We start from the raw sequence: 24,343 nt of genomic DNA, 5'->3' as shown, positions 1-24,343 counted from the left end.
CGACGGCGGCACGGCGGCGGGAGGCGGCGACGGCGCGGCAGCAGCAGCAGCTGGCGGCGGCGAGGCTGCGCGGCGACGGGGCACGACTTTTAAAGGCCAGAGGGGGGCGACGTGCGGCAGGGGGCGGCGATGGGGAGTTCGACTCGGACTCCCTCGGTGGCATGCGGCGGTGGGAATCCTCCTGCCCGGGAGGAAGGCGGCGGGGGCGGGGCGGCCTGGCTCTTTGGCCTAGTCGGGTGACGAACCTTTTAAAAAAAATTGCCTGAAATAAAAAATCCTAATAAAATATAAAAAATTCAAAAAAGTACCAGAAATAAATTTCACAGTCTAAATCTAATATTTATAAGAAGGTGAACATTTTTCTGGCCTAAAAATGCAATTTTCAAAAATGTATATTTTTCTAATTCAAATAAAATAGCAAATAAAATAATAATTTTATTTTAAAATTTCTTCTCCAATATTCCTCTCTTTTGAAGAAGTTATTTTATCTTCTCTTTTTTATTTTTATTATTGGAGATAATTGGAGAGAAAAATATTTAAAATAAAAAATGATCCTCTTCTCAAATTTGAGAAAATTCAAATATGAAAATTTCTGAAACCTCCAACTCTCTCCTATGTCCTTGAGTTGCTTAAGATTTCTAGGATTACACCCAAAATGCAAAGAAAATTACGATATGCATATGATGACCTGTGTATAACATCCAAATTGAAAATTGGGATGTTACAAACCTACCCCCTTAAGATGAATCTCGTCCTCGAGATTCGGTTTGGCTAGAAAATAGGTGCGAGTGGTCTTTCCGTAGGTCTTCTTCTCGCTCCCAGGTGGCTTCTTGCTCGGTATGGTGGCTCCATTGAACTTTGCAAAACTTGATCACCTTGCTGCATGTAACTCGGCTGGCAAAGTCGAGAATCGTGATGGGTTTCTCCTTGTAGGTTAGGTCATTATCCAATTGTATTGCTTCGAGGGGCACTGTATCTTTCAGAGGAATATCGGCCATCTCAGCATGACACTTCTTCAACTGGGAAACGTGAAACACATCATGAACTGCTAACAATCCTTCTGGTAATTCCAATTTCTAGGCCACTTCTCCCATACGTTCCAGAACTCGATATGGTCCTACAAATCTCGGGGCTAACTTTCCCTTCACTCCAAATTGTTTAACACCTCGCAGTGGTGACACATGAAGATATGCTTTCTATCCAATCTCATTGGCTACCTCCTTGAGTTTAGTGATAATCTCCAAGTGCAGGGAATCATCGTAGCAATTCCCAATGGTGGAAGTGATAAGTATGGAGTGTCGAACCCACAAGGAGCTAAAGGTAAGATCAATATCTCTCAAGTCCTATCTGCCACTGATACGACTCTACGTACACCGAACGTTTGCTTCCAACTAGAAACGAGAAATAAAACTACGTTTTGGGTATGAAGAGGATAACTTTGCATGGTATCGGAGAGATAAAATATAAAAGTAGGTGCTGTTATCATAAAGTTAGAATATATTACTAAATAATATAAATAGCGAGTGTGGAATAATGGTGGATCGGTGTGCGGAATTGTCTTAGGTAATTGTTAACAAGACCGGTAGTCGTCATTGCAATTTCATATGAGGAGAGGCATAAGCTAACACACTTTCTCTTCTTGGATCATATGCACTTATGATTGGAACTCTAGCAAGCATCCGCAACTACTAAAGATCATTAAGGTAAAACCCAACCATAGCATTAAAGCATCAAGTCCCCTTTATCCCATATGCAACAACCCCCTTACTCGGGTTTATGCTTCTGTCACTCAAGCAACCCACTATAAGCGAATCATGAACGTATTGCAACACCCTACAGCGGGAATCCCTCACGCTTGCGCGACACGGAGGGCACAATAGGACAGCGGCGAAATAAAACATACAACTTGTCGGTGTTCTGGGAACGGGGGTCCCCAGACTTGCCTGCCCGGGGCCTGCAGCATGGCTCCACCAGCGGCCCTGTACGGCCCATCTTCATCAGCAAACATTCAAGACCCTCGCGAGGGGCCAAGCCTCGCGAGGCGGACGACACAAGACCTCCTCAGGGGCGGCCTCACGAGGATGGCTCGCGAGGGGCGGAGAGATCAAGGCGAGGGGCACCTCATGAGGTTTCTGTGATGCAAGGCATGACGCCCGGAGCCAGGCGGGCGCCAGGCGGGCGCCAGCGCGCGCAGTGTCCTCGTTTCCTCTTTGGTACTAAATGGGCAAGCTCAGACAAGGAGTCCCGAGGCATCAGGCAAAGGTTTCCATATGGGTGCAACAAGACCAGGACCAGCAGGACGGCAGGACGGAGGTCACCATGGAGCCCAAGACGGTGTCACCACCAGAGTCTTTGGCACGCGAAGACTACTTTTGTTAGGACAGCTTGTACTAGTTGTCTCCCTTCGAAATTGGCCGTTGTGGGAACCCTTCCCACTCAATATTTGGGAAGAGGACCATGGCCTCTATAAATAGGACTATCCACCACTGTAGGGAGGCATCTCATCTTGGACTAGATCCATTTGACCAAGGCCACCAGACATGCTCACCGAGCTCAAGAACACCTCTCCTCACGAGGTTGTTCTTCCCTTGTAACTGTTCATCCTCGGCCCAAGAGGCAATCTACCACACCACACTGGAGTAGGGTATTACACCACAACGGTGGCCCGAACTAGTATAAATCTTGTGCCTCATGTTGTTTGGGTTCGTCCAGCTAGGCCGTGAGATCGTAGAGTGTGCGAGCTAGAGAGGGGGAAAGATTTTTGTGCGCACCCTAGTGTTCGAACCTCAAGGGTTTCGCCGGAACCCGAAATCCGACATTTGGCGCGCCAGGTAGGGGTGCGCCGAAGCTTTCCTCTTCGTCGATCCACGCTTCAACACTCCGCCAAGTTCATAGCCGACGCTCGCCGGGCCTGTGCTGAGCACCGGGCCGCTCTTGCCACCCTTGTCGCTCAGACAGCCCCTGTCGGTGAACCTCCCCGTCGTTCTCTGTCACTTGCCGGCAACGCCACCACCGGCCCGGCAACAAATGATCAGCAAGCCTCTTCACTGCACCCCTCTGTGCGGCGAGACAGTCGCACCGCCACCCCATCGCTGACTCCGTCCATCTCATCGTCTCACTCTCGCCGCGCACCCACGAACGCGCAGGCTGCTCTGCTCATGGCACGCAAGCTCCTACGCTACCGCCCGGTCGACGACCTCTACGAGGACTGGTTGGACCGAATCACCGAGCTCGTCAGCGCTGCAGGGGGCTCTCTTGCACCATCCCCCTTGCTGCCTCGCCCACCCCCTACTGCGGGCGATGTGGCTCACGGAGCGCCTCCGCCCCCTCAGCACCAAGATGGCACCCTCACACCGAGGCGCACGGCTCATGGAGCACCTCACCCTCCCCCGCGTCAAGATGGCGTCCTCGCTCCAAGATGCGCAGCCCAGCGGTGTGATCCGCCGCGCCGTGCACCCGCGCGCGAAGAAAGAAGTTGCCAGGAGGTTCCCCGTCCGCAAGAAGATGCTCCACCGCTTCCAGCACCACCATGTTAAGATCGCTTGCTGTGGCAGGGCCATGTGCCACTTGCCGTGGTGGCGCAAGGACACCAAGGTCAAGCTCCGCCTCCACGACGGGCAAGTTCAAGCCGGATCTGCCTCCTCGCTATGACGGCACCCCGACCCTGCGGAGTTTCTGCAGCTCTACAAGCTGAGCATCGAAGCGGCCAACAGTGACGAAAAGGTCATGGCGAACTGGTTTCCCATGGCTCTCAAGGATGGCACCCGCTCATGGCTACTGAACCTGCCCCCAGTCTCGATTTCCTCCTGGGATGAGATGCGCAACCACTTCATCGCCAATTGGTTTCCTATGGCTCTCAAGGATTGGTTTTTGGTGGCTACGGAGGCTTCTGGCGGCGGAACTCCCGATCTATTCTGCTCTCCGATGTTTTAGGGTATATGGATATATATAGGCGAAAGAAGTCGGTCAGGGGAGCCACGAGGGGCCCACGAGGGTGGGGGCCGCGCCCAGGGGCAGGCGCACCTCCCTGCCTCGTGACCACCTCGAAGCTTCCTTGACTTCAACTCCAAGTCTCCTGCATCACGTTCGTTTCAAAAATAGTGCTCCCAAAGGTTTCATTTCATTTCGACTCCGTTTGATATTCCTTTTCTTCGAAACACTGAAATAGGCAAGAAAACAACAATTTGAGCTGGGCCTCCTGTTAATAGGTTAGTCCTAAAAATAATATAAAAGTGTATAATAAAGCCCATAAACATCCAAAACAAATAATATAATAGCATGGAACAATCAAAAATTATAGATACGTTGGAGACGTATCAAGCATCCGCAAGCTTAATTCCTGCTCATCCTCGAGTAGGTAAATGATAAAAAAGAATTTTTGATGTGGAATGCTTTCTAACATATTTCTCAATGTAATTTTTCTTTATTATGGCATGAATGTTCAGATCCAAAATATTCAAGATAAAAGTTTAATATTGACATAAAAATAATAATACTTCAAGTATACTAACTAAGCAATCATGTCTTCTCAAAATAACATGGCCAAAAGAAAGTTATCCCTACAAAATCATATAGTCTGGCTATGCTCTATCTTCACCACACAAAATATTTAAATCATGCACAACCCCGATGACAAGCCAAGCAATTGTTTCATACTTTTGATGTTCTCAAACTTTTTCAATCTTCACGCAATATGTGAGCGTGAGCCATGGATATAGCACTATATGTGGAAGAGAAGGGTGGTTGTGGAGAAGACAAAAAAGGAGAAGATAGTCTCACATCAACTAGGCGTATCAACGGGCTATGGAGATGCCCATAAATAGATATCAATGTGAGTGAGTAGGGATTGCCATGCAACGGATGCACTAGAGCTATAAGTATATGAAAGCTCAAAAAGAAACTAAATCGGTGTGCATCCAACTCGCTTGCTCATGAATACCTAGGGCAATTTTGAGGAAGTCGATCATTGAAATATACAAGCCAAGTTATATAATGTAAAATGCCCACTAGTATATGAAAGTGACAACATAGGAAACACAAGTAGCATTGCCCTTCTCTCTTTTTCTCTCATTTTTTTGGTTTTTTTGGGCCTTCTCTTTTTTATGGACTTTCTCTCTTTTTTTCGTCCGGATTCTCATCCCGACTTGTGGGGGAATCATAGTCTCCATCATCCTTTCCTCACTGGGACAATGTTCTAATAATGATGATCATCACACTTTTATTTACTTTACAACTCAAGAATTACAACAAAATATGACTCTATATGAATGCCTCTAGTGGTGTACTAGGATGTGCAATGACTAATGAGTGACATGTATGAAAGAATTATGAATGGTGGCTTTGCCACAAATACAATGTCAACTACATGATCATGCAAAGCAATATGACAATGATGAAGCGTGTCATAATAAATAGAACGGTGGAAAGTTGCATGGCAATATATCTCGGAATGGCTATGGAAATGCCATAATAGGTAGGTATGGTGGCTGTTTTGAGGAAGGTAAATGGTGGGTTTATGGTACCGGCGAAAGTTGCGCGGTACTAGAGAGGCTAACAATGGTGGAAGGGTGAGAGTGCGTATAATCCATGGACTCAACATTAGTCATAAAGAACTCACATACTTATTGCAAAAATCTATTTGTTATCGAAACAAAGTACTATGTGCATGCTCCTAGGGGGATAGATTGGTAGGAAAAGACCATCGCTCGTCCCTGACCGCCACTCATAAGGAAGACAATCAAAAAATAAATCATGCTCCGACTTCATCACATAACGGTTCACCATACGTGCATGCTACAGGAATCACAAACTTCAACACAAGTATTTCTCAAATTCACAACCACTCAACTAGCAAGACTTTTAGGTATTTCAAAACAATATAAGTATCAAACTAATAGATGTTTAGGGTTAGAACTCTCATGCTCACATATCAAACTAAAACACAAGTACTTGATGATCACCATCTCCATATCTCAAAACAATCATCAAGTATCAAACTTCTCATAGTATTCAATGCACTTTATATGAAAGTTTTATTATGCCTAAAAGGAAATTGCCAGGTTGTTCTAAAGGAATCTCAAAATAATATAAGTGAAGCATGAGAGTTCATCTATTTCTTCCAAATAAAACCACCGCCGTGCTCTAAAAGGATATAAGTGAAGCACTAGAGAAAATGACAAACTACTCTGAAAGATATAAGTGAAGATCAATGAGTAGTCGAATAATCATGCAACTATGTGAAGTCTCTCTAACATTTAAGGATTTCAGATCTTGGTATTTTATTCAAACATCAAGCAAAACAAAATAAAATAAAATGACGCTCCAAGCAAAACACATATCATGTGGCGAATAAAAATATAGCTCCAAGTAAAGTTACCGATGAACGAAAGAGGGGATGCCATCCGGAGCATCCCTAAGCTTAGGCTCTTGGTTGTCCTTGAATATTACCTTGAGGTGCCTTGGGAATACCCAAGCTTAGGATCTTTCCACTCCTTATTCCATACACCATCGAATCTTTACCCTAAACTTGAAAACTTCACAACACAAAACTTAACAGAAAACCCGTAAGCTCCGTTAGTATAAGAAAATAAATCACCGCTTAGGTACTGTTGTGAACTCATTCTAAATTCTTATTGGTGTAATATCTACTGTATTCCAACTTCTCTATGGTTCATACCCTCCGATACTACTCATAGATTCATCAAAATAAGCAAACAACACATAGAGAACAGAATCTGTCAAAAACAGAATAGTCTGTTGTAATCTGTGGTTTCGAATACTTCTGTAACTCCAAAAATCCTGAGAAATTAGGAAGTCCTAGGCAATTTGTTTATTAATCTACTGCAAGTGTAATTGGTATCTTATCGCTCTCTGGTAAGAAAGGAAAATTATTCTCGTGAGCGCATACTTTCTGTTTTTTACAACAAGATCAAATAACAATCACCCAAGAAGATCCTAAAGGCTTTACTTGGCACAAACACTAACTAAAACATAAAAAAACACAATCATAACACAGGATAGATGATTAATTTATTACTAAACAGGAAAGCAAGGAGAAAAAATGAAGTTGGGTTGCCTCCCAACAAGCGCTATCGTTTAACGGCCCTAGCTAGGCATGATGATTTCAATGATGCTCACATAAAAGATAAGAATTGAAACATAAAGAGGGCATCATGAAGAATATGACTAGCAAATTTAAGTCTAACCCACTTCCTATGCATAGGGATTTTGTGAGCAAACAACTTATAGGAACAATTATCAACTAGCATAGGAAGGCAAAACAAGCATAACTTCAAAACTTTAAGCACATAGAGAGGAAACTTGATATTATTGCAATTGCTACAAGCATATGTTCCTCCCTCATAATAATTTTTAGTAGCATTGTAAGCAAATTCAACAATATAGATATTACATAAAGCATTCTTTTCATGATCTACAAGTATGCAAAGTTGACACTCTTCCAAAATCGTGGGATTTACATTAACTAAAGTCATGACCTCTCCAAACCCACTTGCATAATTATCAAAATAAGATTCAACACCATCCAAAATAGTGGGATCATTACTTCCTAAAGTTGACACTCTTCCAAACCCACTTTCAGCAATATAAATATAATCATCATAAATAGGAGGCATGCTATCATCAAAATAAATTTGCTCATCAAAACATGGGGGACAAAAAATATCACCTTCATCAAACATAGCATCACCAAGCTTGTGGCTTTGCATATCATTAGCATCATAGATATTCAAGGAATTCATACTAACAAGATTGCAATCATTCGCATCATTCAAATATTTAGTGCCAAACATTCTAATGCATTCTTCTTCTAGCACTTGAGCACAATTATCGGAATCCTTATTCTCACAAAAGACATTAAAAAGATGAAGCATATGAGGTACCCTTAATTCCATTTTTTGTAGTTTTCTTTTATAAACTAAACTAGTGATAAAACAAGAAACAAAAATATTTGATTGCAAGATCTAAAGATATACCTTCAAGCGCTAACCTCCTCAGCAACGGCGCCAGGAAAGAGCTTGATGTCTACTACACAACCTTCTTCTTGTAGACGTTGTTGGGCCTCCAAGGGCAGAGGTTTGTAGGACAGTAGCAAATTTCCCTCAGGTGGATGACCTAAGGTTTATCAATCCATGGGAGGCATAGGATGAAGATGGTCTTTCTCAAACAACCCTACAACCAAATAAAAAAGAGTCTCTTGTGTCCCCAACACACCCTATACAATGGTAAATTGTATAGGTGGACTAGTTCGGCGAAGAGATGGTGATACAAGTGCAATATGGATAGTAGATAATGGTTTTCGTAATCTGAAAATATAAAAACAGCAAGGTAACTAATGATAAAAGTGAGCACAAACGGTATTGCAATGTGTTGAAACAAGGCCTAGGGTTCATACTTTCACTAGTGCAAGTTCTCTCAACAATAATAACATAATTGGATCATATAACTATCCCTCAACATGCAACAAAGAGTCACTCCAAAGTCATTAATAGTGGAGAACAAACAAAGAGATTGTTGTAGGGTACCAAACCACCTCAAAGTTATCCTTTCTGATCGATCTATTCAAGAGTCCATAGTAAAATAACACGAAGCTATTATTTCCGTTCAATCTATTATAGAGTTCGTACTAGAATAACACCTTAAGACACAAATCAACCAAGACCCTAATGTCACCTAGATACTCCAATGTCACCTGAAGTATCCGTGGGCATGATTATACGATATGCATCACACAATCTCAGATTCATCTATTCAACCAACACAAAGAACTTCAAAGAGTGCCCCAAAGATTCTATTGGAGAGTCAATACGAAAACGTCTGCCAACCCCTATGCATAAGTTCACGAGGTCACGGAACTCGCAAGTTGATCACCAAAACATACATCAAGTAGATCACGTGATATCCCATTGTCACCACAGATAAGCACATGCAAGACATACATCAAGTTTTCTCAAATCCTTAAAGACTCAATCGATAAGATAACTTCAATGGGAAAACTCAATCCATTACAAGAGAGTAGAGGGGGAGAAACATCATAAGATCCAACTATAATAGCAAAGCTCGTGATACATCAAGATCGTACCACCTCAAGAACACGAGAGAGAGAGAGAGAGAGATCAAACACATAGCTACTGGTACATACCCTCAGCCCCAAGGAAGAGCTACTCCCTCCTCGTGATGGAGAGCACCATGATGATGAAGATGGCCACCGGAGAGGGATTCCCCCCTCCGGTAGGGTGCCAGAATGGGTCTAGATTGGTTTTTGGTGGCTACGGAGGCTTCTGGCGGCGGAACTCCCTATCTATTCTGCTCTCCGATGTTTTTAGGGTATATGGATATATATAGGTGAAAGAAGTCGGTCAGGGGAGCCACAAGGCGCCCACGAGGGTGGGGGCGTGCCCAGGGGGGCAAGCGCGCCTCCTTGACTCGTGGCCACCTCGAAGCTTCCTTGACTTCAACTCCAAGTCTCATGGATCATGTTCATTCCAAAAATCACGCTCCCGAAGGTTTCATTCCGTTTGGACTCCGTTTGACATTACTTTTCTTCGAAACACTGAAATAGGCAAGAAAACAGCAATTTGGGCTGGGCCTCCGGTTAATAGGTTAGTCCCAAAAATAATATAAAAGTTTATAATATAGCCCATAAACACCCAAAACAGATAATATAATAGCATGGAACAATCGAAAATTATAGATACGTTGGAGACGTATCATGGTTCACCTGACCTCTGGTGAAGGGATTGGGTTCTTTCCAGAGTTTCCATTTCCTTTGCCATTCTTCAACTCAGAACAATCATTGGCGTAGTGTCCAGTCTTCTCACGCTTGTAACAGGTAACATGGCTCAGGTCCTTCTTAGCGGGTGTTGCTGGGTTGGAACGGTTCTAGTTGTTGCTTCCTCCATTCCCATTTCCATTCTTGGGGCCATTGTGGTTATCTGAACTTCCTCCATTATGTGTATGGACACCATGGTTATGGGTGTATCCTCCTGAGTTAGGGGTAAAGCGAGGCTTCTGCTAAGCTCCAGAATTATACTTCCCATGTCCATACTTCCTTTTGCGGCTCTCTATCTATTGCTGCTTGCCTTCAATCATGAGGGCCCTATCTATCAACTACTGATAGTTAGTGAACTTTTCCACCATCAACTGCATACTCAGCTCATCATTCAGCCCTTCCATAAACTTCTCCTGCTTCGCGATATCTGTGGCCACATCATCTGGGGCGTAGCAGGCTAGCTTGCTGAACTCATCCACGTACTGCCCCACATTATGATTTCCCTGGCATAAGTTGCAAAACTCACGGTTCTCCGTACTCATAGCTCCAGTGGAGACATGGGCTATGCGAAAAGCTTGCTGAAACCGATCCCAAGTGACATTGGCTATGGGGAAAGTGGCGGTGTAATTCTCCCACCATGAGGCTGCGGGTCCATCCAATTGATGTGCAGCAAAGTGCACCTTCTCAGCATCTGTGCAACTTGCGGTGGTCAGCTCCCTTCCAATCCTACGGAGCCAGTCATCAGCAACAATTGGCTCGGTGCTACTGGAAAAAACCGGTGGATTCATCCTCAGAAAACGGCCTAAGTTGTCAACTGGAGGTGGAGACGGTGGGTTGTTGTTGTTGTTGCCTTGGTTCTGGACTAGTAGCCGCATCAAGGCATTCTGCTGCTGGATCAACTGAGTGTGCTCCGGTGGGAAGACAAATCCAGGGTCACGTCTCAGAGGCATCTGATAGGTTTAGAGGGGTGATAATAGAATAGAGTGAGGTCTAAAGGGAAAACACTACCCATATGCACATGAGACAAAACACATTCATTATCACACCACTCAATTCAAACAAGGGCATACAATTGATCTAGATACCGTTACAAAATACTTGGACTATTACTATATACACGGGGGAATACTACTAATAATCTGGTCGACTAGAAATTTTGATCGGAGGAAGACTCCATGATATCTGCTCCTGCTTCGTCTTCGTAATCATCATCACTATCAGGGTCGGAGTCGGTGTCGTCGATGGTGATGTAGTCTTTGGGATGGTTGTCCTTTCCTGGCGCGGGGTCTCCCATGAATATTCCTAGCTTCTTCTTCAGGTCTTCATTCTTCTCCAGTAGTAATACAATTTCCTCTTCTAGCTCCATGTTCCTGGTCATCAACTTCTTCATGTCGATCATGCTGGCGGACATCTGGTTCTCCTGACGACGAATGTGTTGGTTTAACTCCTGGATATAGGCTGCAATGGATTTATCCCTTCTGGTGCAAATCATCTCCCATTGCTCATATCGGCGTCCACATATCTGGTAGATGGTGTCCTTAAGACCCTTGTGATAAACTTCGCCGATGCGCCCCATGGCGATGTGGGCTGCCATGTTCTTTCCTAGACTCCAGGTTGGTGCATCAAAGGAAAACTCTATAGGCTCAGTAACTGGCGTGAATGTCCTTCCTGGAACATGAACTCGAATTGTCCAGTGCTCCTCTTTTGGTAAAGTGGTGGTGTAAGTCCCGATGAAGCTTGGTGTTCCAATGCTTAGGTACTTAGTGGCTTCCTTCAAGTGTCGTCCGAAAGAGGTGTCGTCATCTGGTTGAGCAAATTTGTTCCTTAGGTCCGCCATATATAGGGTAGAAAATGGAGAAGATTCAGAAATGAGTAGAGAAGAGGGACCTATGGCCCATCTTAGTGGTCGCGTCCTACAGTCAACGTGTGCTCTGATACCATCTTGTAGCGATCGAACCTCAGACGGTCAAATCTCTGTGTATAAGTGTCATCTCTGGATCGGTAATGTTGACACACACAGTACTACATGATTTATAACAGAGTTTAATCACACACTTATTACATCGCAAGTCTCAAAAGAGAACTTATTACAATAATATGGCTGAAGGCCATCTAAATAAGATAACAGCGGAAGCTTCGAAGGTAAATGATTTCATCAACTCCAACAGCATAGCTAAGTGCACGACAGCGACCTAGCGCACCTTACTCTTAGTCTGAGAACTCTTCAACATAATACATTGCAGCCTGTGTAGGTCACACACGGAATATGCTGGCAAAATAACACAATACATCAATGAACATGTAACACCTATAACTATATGCATATTTAGCTGGTGGAGGCTCTATGGTTATCATTTGCACAAAGCTAGTTTTTCCCCACAACAAAGGAATATATTTTATTTAACTACAAATTTGGTTGATAAACATTGAGAATGGTAACCCCATCTCAATCCCAAAATAATAATCCATAACCCGACAAATTAATTAAAGTAGAGTGATGAGATAACATAATACTTCAAGCACCAGATACTCCAGATGTCCATAACCGGGGACACGACTAATAATGATTAGTTTGTACACTCTACAGAGGTTTGCGCACTTTTCCCCACAAGACTTGATCTCCCCCATTTTATTTCTCCCACTTCATGATGTTTGAGAAATGGATGACCGAGACACAGTCTTTCGGAAGCGTTAACTCGTTACGACGGGTACACAGTACCACCTACATCTGCTAGTCTACCACTGTACGAGGTCACACAACATACTCAACCATGCCAGAGCCCATAATGGCTTGTGGATGCACACAGAAGTTTCCAGCATGAATAACATAATGATCCCTTTGAGCCTGGGTGGCAAATCATAGGATGATCGCACAGATTGCCCAAGATCTCCTTGGAAACACTGGGTTCCCCAGGTGCCCACAAACCAATCCACTGAGATGTGTATTAAAGTAGCCACCTTAAGTTAAACCATAGTTAACAATAGTCTCTCACATCTGTCATGAATTCTGTCAAAACCCAAACCACGTCTATGAGCATAGCATAGCAGTATAGTATAACGTAGTAACTCCAAGGGTTTAAATACAAGACAATAGGTTCTGCCTCATCAACTACTTCCCAGTACCCACATGTTAATCAAATCCTACTCATCCAATGTTTGAGGGTTGAAACTAATGCATCAAAACTGGGTAGTAAAGGGGTATGATCAAAGTGTTACTTGCCTTGCTGATGATCTGAAAACCCTAGTGACTCGTAGTAGCACGCTTCACACTCCGGAAATTCTATCATGAACAAAAAATAGCATACATAAGCACTAAAGCATAAGATGCAAGGGAAACTCAAGAGAAAAGATCCAAACTGAAAGTTCAACTTCAGAGCATCGATTTGCAAAAAGAATCAATCAAATCGGAGATACAAAACTCAAACTACGATCAAAAGAAATTCGAAATCAAATCTGCTTGAAACCAAATTTTATATTGTCAAAACCATGTTCAAGTTGATTATCTGGAAAGGGGGTAACAAGACAAAGATTTAGGCATTGGATTCACTATATTTGGACAAATGAGTAAAAAGTAACGAGGGCTCGAAGATCAGGGACTAATCTGTGATAAAAAACCTAACGAATGAACAGGTTCGCTAACAGAACTATACCGATGAAAACCGTTCGCTAATACAGATTAACGGGCGAACGTCCGCTAATTAGATTCGATCGGAAAAACCGAGAAAACGATAACCCTAAAAATAAACCAAAGGAAAACTAGGGAAGAACCATGTGGTTTTCTTACCGGTTAACTGGAGAAAAACACCGGCGGCAACGGCAAGTCCGGCGCGGCTCCGGCGGTCGGCGGGGCGGGGCTTAGGCGGCAATGGCGGTCGTCGGCGACGGGAGGCGGGGCGGGGCTTCGCCGACAGCAGCGGTCGGCGGCGATGGCGGCGCCACGGTGGGAGGCGGTGACGGCGTGTGGCGAGAGGCGATGGCGGGGCTCGACTTTCAAAGGCCCTAGAGGGGGCGACGTTCAGCAGGGGCCGGCGATAGGGATTCCGGCTCAGACTCCCTCAGCAGCATGCGGCGGTGGGAGTCCTCTCGCCCGGGAGGAAGGCGGCGGGGCGGGGCGGCCTCGCTCGGTTGGGCCTTCGGCCCAGTCGGGCAACGAAACTTAAAAAAATTCGCCTAAAAGAAAATATCCTAATAAAATATAATAAAATTCAAAAAAATACCAGAAATAATTTTCACAATCTAAATCTAATATTTAGAACAAGGTGAACATTTTTCGGGCCTAAAAATGCAATTTTTAAAAATGCATATTTTTATAATTCAAATAAAATAGCAAATAAAATAATGATTTGATTTTAAAATTTCTGCTCCAATATTCCTCTCTTTTCAAGAAGTCATTTTATCTTCATTCTTTTATTTTTATTATTGGAGATAATTGGAGAGAAAATATTTAAAATCAAATTGATCCTCTTTTCAAATTTGAGTAAATTCAAATATGAAAATTTGTGAAACCTCCAACTCTCTCCTTGGGTCCTTGAGTTGCTTAAGATTTCTAGGATCACACCCAAAATGCGAAGAAAAATATGATATTCGTATGATGATCTATGTATAACATCCAAATTGAAAATTGGGATGCTACGCTCGTCACATCACTTTGTTACTCTGCATTCATGTCGATCCCTCAAGGATCCTTTGCTATGGAACAACTATGGTACTACTATTCGTGCATTTGGTTAGAAGGCGTGGAGCAAAGCAAAACTGGAGGATTTTTTTTCCTTTGGTGTCTCTTTCGAAGAAAAAACGTAGGAATTTTAATATCCACTTGGATGTCCTTTTCAAATTAATATGCATGAAGAACAGGACTAATTGCATTGCTGGCATAATAAGACTCTTATTTTTTCATTTTCACGTGGTTTGACTTTAATTTGACCATGTTTCTCCATTCATGCATTCTTCCAATTCATGTGAACCAAACACCGAGGTTGATAGAAATACTATGTTTCCAAATGCTCTGTTTTGCACGTGCATTCCTATCCTAATCCTGTGTTTTTCCTGTCCCTGCATTTATAGAATCCTCCAATTCTAAGGAGCCCTTACAGATTGTAACACCCTCGATGCGGCTATATCTCCCATGTGTCGGAGCACGACTTAGAGGCATAACCGCATTGAAGGCAATGTCGCAAGAGGGGTAATCTTTACACAACCCATGTACTGAATAAGGAAAGAGGTACATAGTTGGCTTACAATCGCCACTTCACACAATAACATAAATATAGCATTACAACATCCAGATACAATCAAGGTCTGACTACAGAACCAAAACAAAAGAAGACCACCCCTAATGCTACAGATCCCCGATCGCCCTGACTGGGCTCCACTACTGATCAAGTGGAAACGAAACAACACAATGAACGAGATCTTCATCGAGCTCCTCCTTGAGCTCGGTTGCGTCACCTGCACGGTTTCATCGGCACCTGCAAACTGGTTTTTTTAAGTAAATTGTGAGTCACGGGGACTCATCAATCTCACACCCTCGCAATCAAGACTATTTAAGCTTATGGGTAGGGAAAAGGTATGAGGTGGAGATGCAGCAAGCACTAGCATATATGGTGGCTAACTTATGCAAAGGAGAGCGAGAAGAGAAGGCAAAGCACGGTCGTGAACTAGAAGTGATCAAGAAGTGATCCTGGAACTACTTACGTTCAAGCATAACTCCAACACTGTGTTCACTTCCCGGACTCCACCGGAAAGAGACCATCATGGCTACACACGCGGTTGATGCATTTTAATTAAGCTAAGTTTCAAGTTTTCTGCAATCGGACATTAACAAATTCCCATCTTCCCATAACCGCGGGCATGGCTTTTGAAAGTTCAAATCCCTGCAGGCGTGTCCCAACTTAGCCATCACAAGCTCTCACGGTCAACGAAGGATATTCCTTCTCCCAAGACAATCCGATCAGACTCGGAATCCCGGTTACAAGACATTTCGGCAATGGTAAAACAAGACCAGCAAAGCCACCCAGATGTGCCGACAAATCCTGATATGAGCTGCACATATCTCATTCTCAGGGCACACCAGATGAGCAAGACGTCGGGTTGGCATAAACCCTGGTTACCCAGGGAGCGCCGGACATCGCTCAGGTTGGACCAACACTTAGAGAAGCACTGGCCCGAGGGGGGGGTAAAATAAAGATGACCCTTGGGTGGGCCGACCCAAGGAAAAAAGGCTAGGTGGCAAATGGTAAAACCAAGGTTGGGCCTTGCTGGAGGAGTTTTATTTAAGGCGAACTGTCAAGGGGTTCCCATTATAACCCAACCGTGTAAGGAACGCAAAATCAAGCAACATAAGACCGGTATGACAGAAACTAGGGCGGCAAGAGTGGAACAAAACACTAGGCATAAGGCCGAGCCTTCCACCCTTTACCAATATATATATGCATTAATTAAATAAGAGATATTGTGATATCCGAACAAATATCCATGTTCCAACAAGGAACAAACTCCAATCTTCACCTGCAACTAACAACACTATAAGAGGGGCTGAGCAAAGCGGTAACATAGCCAAACAACGGTTTGCTAGGACAAGGTGGGTTAGAAGCTTGGCTTAGCAATATGGGAGGCATGATATATCAAGTGGTAGGTATCGCAGCATAGGCATATCAATAGAGCGAGCAACTAGCAAGCAAAGATAGAAGTGATTTCGAGGGTATGGTCTTCTTGCCTGCAAAGTTCTCCAAGAAGGCGAAAGCTTGATCCTCGAAAGCGTACTCAATGGGTACCTCGAACACGAACTCATCTCCCGGCTCTACCCAAAGCAAGAACACAAGCAAAAGGGAGACACAATCAACCACGGTGCAATGCGCAAGCAACATGATGCAAAACATGGCATGATATGGGGGATGTGATATGCAATGCATATGCATACTCTGGAATAAAAAGATTGAAATAGGCCTAAACTTGGCAAACCAAGAGTTCCACTGGAAAGATGAGTTGATTTCGGTTGAAATCGATATAAAGATCGCCGGAATCGGATGCACGGTTTGGAAATGGCAAGCAAAACAAATAAGGCACCGATCTGCGATTAACAGCACGAGGCCATCTAGATGCAACAAGAACAATAAGCTACGGCACTCTAACATAGCAACAAAGCACATGGCAGCGATCCACTCAAGATGCTTGACAAAAGATGAACACTGAGCTACGGCTAATTCACTCAATAACAGGTTCAAACAAGCTTGGCAAAAGTGCAAAAGATAACAGGTTGCAGACTTAGAGAAAATAACAACATGGCAGGATTTAACATCAGGAAGCAATGTTTAGAGCAAGATATCAACATGCTACAGGAATATATCATGGCAAAGCAAGGCATGGCATGAAACTACACAAAGCAGATAACAGAAGTCGCTTACTGACCATAAGCCAAAAGGGATCAGAAAATACAATGGCAACCATGTGAACATAGCAACTTTCGTTAACAGATTCAGACTTAGCAGGAAACTAGAACATGGCAAAACAGATTCACGTAGGCATGTTTACGAACTCGATGCACTGACCACAAGGTATTGCATGACAAACTAAGCATACACCCAGCAAGTAGACATGGCCTAGAAGCTAAACATGGCAAGAACAACCTCATAGCATGCGAGGATCAACTACGACAACCTCGGCAAAATTGCTTAACATGTAAACAACCTGCCAGCAACATTTTATAGCAAAAGTAGAGCTCGATTGGGTCATGCTAGGATGCTCCATAATTGCAAACAAAGGCATGGATGGAAAGAGCACAACAATATCTCAAAATTATCATTACTGAACATCCTCAAAAGAGGCATGGATCACTCTGTAGCGACAAGAATACATGGCATAAAAATATTATCAGTACAATGACTTAGAAGATTTCTAAGTCCTTGAAATCAGCAACATTAAGAGGACTAGTTTGCATGCTTGTGCTAGTCACCACAAAGATCACAAAAATACATGGCATACACCCCTGTAAAGATGGCATGGCATACTTCAAAACACATGTAGGGCTCAAGTTCATAGGAGGCACACATTAAACATGGCAAAAATGACAAATGTCCAATTACTGATAAGAATCTGAAACTAACATCACATGGCACTCTTGCAACAGTATTTAGGGCATCAAGATGAGCTCAAATGAACATGATGCAATGGAATGAAATGAAGTGCTCGTCGAGACAAAATATATGATATGCTACATGCCCAAAACAGAGCCATGGATGCAAAGTTATGATGCGATGAATATAACACGAAAATATGCAGATCTGGGGACTTAGTAGAAATTATACCCTCGCGAAAGGTCAACCCGGGACGACGAGATCCGGGACGGGGTGGATCCGGATCGGGACAGTGGCGTTTGGATCGGGGGATGGGTGGATCTGTTAACAACGGGGAAAATGCTCGGATGCATGAGACGAACATGTATGCAAATGCGATGCACATGATGACATGATATGAAAAGCATGACACACAAGCAAATGAAAAGGCAACAACAGCGAATAACTGGAAGACACCTGGCACATCGGTCTCGGGGCGTTACACAGATTTACATCATTTTCAGATAGGCATCAAAGAAAACTCTATGTGTTATGTCCTGCTCCTGCCGTGTTGTCATCCACCCCACCTGAGGTGCACCATCGATAGAAGCATTCACTGTAGCAGAGATTCCCCCTGCAGACTTTCTTTCGCTGCCTCAAATCATCTTCCTCGTTGCCGGCAGCCACGCCAACTGCATTACCATCATCGACTGAGCAGATGAACCTGAGGACTACATAGTTCCGGGAGAGAGGTCGCACTCTTTCATGTTTTCTTGTGTTATACATCGGTTATTATTACGTGCTACTTTATCATTCAAACTTGAGTTTTAAAATGCCCGTGGGGCACATATCAAGGCATCAACGAATAGTATTTGTCTACTATCTGGTTCATCTGGGGTCTTCTATGTGGTTCATGTTGGGTGGGCAACAAACAGTAGATGATCCATTGTCTAACTTTTTAAACTGAAGCTATAATCTACCTGCTATCATTAGTTTTGGATCTATCCACTCGTTTTCTACAACCAGTCTTGATTTCTGCATGCACCCCTTAGGCCTTACAAAATCTAACTATTTTTTTATGCATGTCAGTTATTGTACACAATCATACTGAACATGTAGAGAAAAAGAGAAGACCGTTGCGTGGGAATATAATCTCATGCAGACGCCGCTCCATGGTGGGCGAAGTGGCCCCCCCTCCCGCCATTCCAGATTGTATTCTAGAGGAAGATAATTGTTCAGATGGGGATTCAGAGGGAGCCGACCACTCCTACTTACCACCTAAGGTGTTTTCTCTAACCTGGCATGCTGATTTTTGCCATATCGTGCATATGGCACCTCGCATTGCTTACATTATGCATCTTATGTGTCATCAACTTAGTTTAGATTTGCTTTGTGTGAATGCCACATGTTTGGTTTCTCTATCATATTCCCACCATTCCTAAATACTTGTCTTTCTAGAGATTTGAACAAGTGACTACATAAAGAGAAAAATGAGTGAATCTACACTCTAAAATATGTCTATATACATCTGTATGTGGTAGTCCATTTGAAATCTCTAAAAAGACAAATATTTAGGAACAGAGGGAGTATATGGGAATTATGAAATGCCATCTTCTTTAGCCAGTCATCATATATGTGAATTGTATCATGCCATATTTTTTTCATAATGTATTCCATTTGTCAACAATGTTTATACATTCATCTACTCTTCCTGTGCGTCAGCCATTTGAGTCGGTCATGGGAAAATCTAGAGTGAAAACAAGGTATTCTTAGCAGTAAGTGCTACCGATCGATGCAGATTTCTTGCTGGTTATAGATAGCTCCTCAGAGGAGGATCCAGAGACAGATGAACACTCGTATTCCCCCCGAGGTGCATGCTCTAAGTTGGTAGGGTTATATTGCTCATATCATGCATATGGTGTCTTGGATTGCCATGCCATCTGCTTAGATTAGACATGCTTTGTGTGAATGCCTCATGTTTTCTTTCTATATCAGATATGTGAATTATGCAATGCCATGTTTTTCAGCCAGTTATCATATATGTGAATTATGCACCGCCATGTAGCCAGGCATCATATATGTGAATTATCTCATGCCATCTTCTTTTTCCTTATGTATTCCATTTGTCGATAATCTGTGTACATTGAACTACTCTTCATGTGTATCTCCCATTTGAGCTGGTTATGGAAAAATCATGAGTGAAAACAAGGTCTTCAGAGCAGGAAATGGTACCTGTTGAAGCATACATCTCGATGGGTACAGGGAGCTCCTCAGAGGAGGATTCAGAGACAGATGACCAGTCCTATATCCCACATGAGGTGTATCCTCTAAGTTGCAATGTTTATATTTCTTATATCATGCATATGGTGTCTTGCATTGCTTAGTTTAGACATCATATGCACAATATTGAATTCCATCTGCTTAGTTTAGAGATCATACATGCGAGCGCCGGCTGCTTAGTATATGAATCAATTATGTCAATTATATCATGCCATCCTGTATACTTAGACAACATGTGTGTGAATTATTTCATCCCAACCTGTTTTAGAAAGACATCATATAGTTTTGTCATGTCATCATGTTTAGATACTCATCATATGTTTAATTATACCATTATATCATGTTAAGTTATCCATCATATATCCAAAACTGTGTCATGATATCATGTTTAGTTAGGCATCATATATGTGAAATTGTGTCATGTTGTCTTGTTTGGTTAGACAACATATATGTGAATTACCACATTTGCCTATCATACAATGTCTGTACGTTCAATTTCTTTTCTTGTTTATTAGCCATTTGAATTGGAGGGGGTGATGGCAGTATGTAAGTGAGCAAAAACTCGTTCTTCACAAAAGACAGTGCTACCCGTCGATGCAGATAGAACCATGGTTGTACTGGCCCACAAACTAGCTCCACCACACTTAATCGAGACTCTTCCAGATTGCACACTTACACCATTGGGCAGAGAACCAGGTACAACCCATCTAACCCCAACCCCAGTGGATAGTAACCCACTTCTAGTTGACAGAGCACCATGTCCACAACAGAGTACCCCCACACGAGCAGTTTGTAAAGCAACTACAGCGCCCAAAGCACGAGGACCACCACAGCGAACCAAAACTCCATGTTTAAAGTAGAAGAGCAACTATTCTTAGGTCAGATTTCGTAGCTATGGTTCATACTCCTTTGTTGTTGCAGCACTATATTTACTCATACGAACTACTTTCGAATTTGAAGGATCCAACTGAAACTCCAATGGCGCAATAGGTATGTTTTAAACCTACTTCTTTAACTGGATTGGTGTTCTAACTTCTTGCTCTATGTTGATTTCAGTTTCAGTTGTATAAACAGTTATGTTCTCATGTGATGCACATTACAAGTGTTGCCAATGCTATATAGTTTCTCGCACTTATATTCTGTCGATGTTGTTGTGTCTTAAAAATATATGAGTTGAACTGTGTCTCTACCTTGATTTGGCAACATAAACTAGAATGATATGGACAATACATTGACCATAGTACATAGATATATGTTTGTTTCATGTTGTTATCATGTCCATCTTACTACTGAATTGGTTTACCAAAATGAGTTTCATATACTATATGCTAAACATGTGATGTGTCTGCTTGTTTATATTGTAGTATGCGAAAAGAAGATTGGAGAAGAGCACCCCACTATGCAATTGTAGAGAAAGTAATGCAGATAAGGTTCACGATAGTGAGACAACCCTGTTGGTCTCGAAGAAAGGTGATAAAAATGATCTTGTAGATAGTGAGAAAACCCCACAGTCCTGTGTTGATGTAGTGTTCGAGTTACTGGCCAGTACCACTGGCACAAGCTCTTGGAACTCACTGCCTGAATCACTTCAGCTTCTTCAGTCTTAGCTACAAGCTGAAGGCGTCAGTTAGCTATGCTGCGGCAAGAAGTCGAAGGACAGAGGAAGTCCCTGCAGAATTCAAATGCATACTTTCTTGTGTAACAACAAGCGCTAGAGGATTTAAGCGCCAAACAAGAGAAACTTAATAAGCTTGCTAAGCATCTTTCCACCATTATGGGTACCTAGGATATTGTTTCTTGAGCTCTTCTGAAGTGGTTTCAGTTTTGGACTTGTTTTGCTGCGGCATTTATTTGGACTGGTCGCCAACTTTGACAACCAGTGTATGTGATATGCTGCTTTGTTCCCTATATTTGCACTGGTGGCGAACTTTGATGCCTAGTGGATGTAATATGTGTAATAGTCGTGATAGCCTAGTGTAAGTTGCTTGCTTATTTATTTCCTTGTTGTCTTGTTTATTTGTTTGCTTGTAGTCAGTGCAGTTCTTTTTTCGCGGTTTGCTAGTGGCTGCAATAACCTATTTTTAAAACCAGACCACAATAACCATGTGCTACATATTTACTATAGTGACCCTGGGCCTCCTACAGGTCACAGAAACAATGGAACTTCTACGGGGAGTAGCATTAATGGGCCTTCTACGGGCCATATGATCGATTGGCCAAACATGGGCCAATAACGGACCGCATTATGGGCCTTAAACGGGCTAGAGTTGGAATCGTCCGTCCATGGGCCAACCATAATGGGCCGTCGTTAATCGGTCGTATTTGATGACGCTATGAAAATGGCCCAACGGATTAACAGGCCACAAACTGGTCGACTGTAACCACAAGCTGAATTTGGCCCACAATCAGAAAAAGGCCTATCACAGGCCGTAAGTAACCGAATGTTGGAAATGAGCCCAAGAATAAATAGGCCCTGACAAGGCCAAAAGATAACATGGGCTTGAAACGGCCCAATGGAATAATGGGCCGTTAATGGGTATAAAGCGATATACTATTCATTACGGGCCAGTTTCACCACGGGCCATTAATGGGCCAAGAGTTACAAAGTGCCTCATATGGGCCGAAAGACGTCATGGGCCATACATGCCCGGAAGTTAGAATGGGCTAGAATCATATTGGACAGCCCAGATGACGCTACTAGGCCTAATACAGATAGGTCGTAACGGGCCCTGGGATAGCGGGCTGTAAATGGGCTATGTGCGAACAAGCCATTAACAGACTTTCCATGGACTGGCCCGCTATCTTTTGACAAACTCAAACGGGCCGGCCTTTTCACAGGAATGGGCCTCTGTTGGGTCGTGCCATGTGTCGACGTATCATTGGTGCATTCTACCCAATGAGTGGATGATATCTGTCCCAACGGTGAGCCGACATGTGTTTCCTCCAGCCAATGATAATTTTACACGTGGAAAATCCCCATTAGTTCGGGCTGTTAACGGGTTATCGGATCCAAACCGGAACCCGATAGCTTAACAGTGACCCGTTACGGTGGATGCCACGTGTCGGTCACCCTTGACGAAAGAACTTCTATGGTGCGTGATTTATCGTCATGGAAGAGGACACTTCCGTGATGATAATTTTGGTAATGTCATGGAACACTTCTACTACAACACATGTATGATTATCTTGATTCTGTCATAAAATCGCCATGGATGTACATGCAGGACAGAAAATGTGACCTACTGTGACAAACATGTATCATCACGGAAGTGTATTTTTTTTGTAGTGTACATAGTTCGATCCCACATCTCATCTCATCTGCCGGCACTATCCTAAAATTTCTCCAGGTACTCGGCGTACGCGCTGTACGCCACCCTGTGAGAATACTTCTGCTTGAAGGAGCCAACAGCCCGTCATCTTGCATGCGCCAGAACACTTTGATGCGCGTCATGAAGCTTGTGGTTGGAAAATGGGCATCGATAGCCGCCGTCTGACGTCCTAATACGCCTGTTATGCATTCCCGCATAAAGCTCCCTTAGGATTTGCCTCTTGTACCTCCTCTGGCCATCTTCATCCTCGCTATCCACATTGTCAGACAACACCTATACAAATACACTACTGTAGGATGCTGCTAACACGACACTACGATCAGAGAGCCTTCGATGAGACTATGTGCGATGCACTAATCGCAAACGGGGATGTAAAAAACCCATCAAAAAAGATGCAAAACTTTTGCGATGGCGAAGACATCAAACACGATTCAGATTTTAGTTATGTGTGCTATGAGGGGCAAACGGTTGATCCATACAAAGTGTTTGCGATTAGACAGAACAATAGAAACGGGCAGCCATATCAATGTGTGTGCGATATACGACATACAGTTCGCTCCGATGAATTGTTTGCTATTAGGGAATGCAACAGAAATGGTCATCCAGATCAAGGTGTCTGTGATATACGGCATACGGTTCACTCGGACAAATTGTCTTCGATTAGGGAACGCAACAGAAATGGTTCAACTTAACAAGATGTGTGTCATATGTGACAGATAGTTCACATAGATGAACTACTTGTGATGAGCCAAAAAAACACAAACGATTCGTGTAAACAAGATGTGTGTGATACTCGGCAAACAACCCACTCAGATGAACTATTTGCAATGAGAAAGTATAACACAAACGGTTACTAGAGTTAATTCATGTGTGATTATGTGTGTACTAGAGTT

This window comes from Triticum aestivum, chromosome 6A, assembly GCF_018294505.1.
Source record: "Triticum aestivum cultivar Chinese Spring chromosome 6A, IWGSC CS RefSeq v2.1, whole genome shotgun sequence".
Lineage (NCBI taxonomy): Eukaryota > Viridiplantae > Streptophyta > Magnoliopsida > Poales > Poaceae > Triticum > Triticum aestivum.
This window is presented reverse-complemented; position numbering follows the sequence as displayed.